This window comes from Cyphomyrmex costatus, unplaced genomic scaffold, assembly GCF_001594065.2.
Source record: "Cyphomyrmex costatus isolate MS0001 unplaced genomic scaffold, Ccosl1.0 scaffold124, whole genome shotgun sequence".
Lineage (NCBI taxonomy): Eukaryota > Metazoa > Arthropoda > Insecta > Hymenoptera > Formicidae > Cyphomyrmex > Cyphomyrmex costatus.
In genome coordinates this window covers 252100-252603 of record NW_017275218.1, presented here as the reverse complement: position 1 = coordinate 252603, position 504 = coordinate 252100, and positions in this window count along the sequence as shown.

The window sequence follows — 504 nt, the reverse complement described above, 5'->3', positions numbered from 1 at the left end:
GGGGGGGGGGGGGGGGGGGGGAGAGGAAAATTAAAAAACTACGCCCGCGACGCTACAAGAACCCCCGTTCCGTGCGCGCGCTTGTATGACATCCGTAATAGTCATTGTCAATTACTGTCGTTCGTCGGCTGTCAGTTGTTCCGCGGGAGGTAGAGAATGACGCAGTAGGACAGGACAACGGCGGCGGTGCGGTGACGCGCGCGCGGAGTGCAGGAGGGAGCTGTCTCTCTCTCTCTCTTCTTTCGACAATGAGGAAGTACGATCGAGTTTTGTGAAGTAAGTGTATACGATGGAATCCATTCCGCGCGCTATCGATCACATTCGATATATAGTGATCTGCTCCTCCTGGCAATAATAAACTGATGATAATATAACGAACGACCGCGCGCGAAGCGAGAGGTCTTCCCTTTGTTTCTCCCCGACGAGAGAGAACCGCTTTTCCATCCCCCTTCCTTATCGCCGTGCGGTCCAAGGATCGCCGTCGCTTTTTTTTTTTTTTTTTTT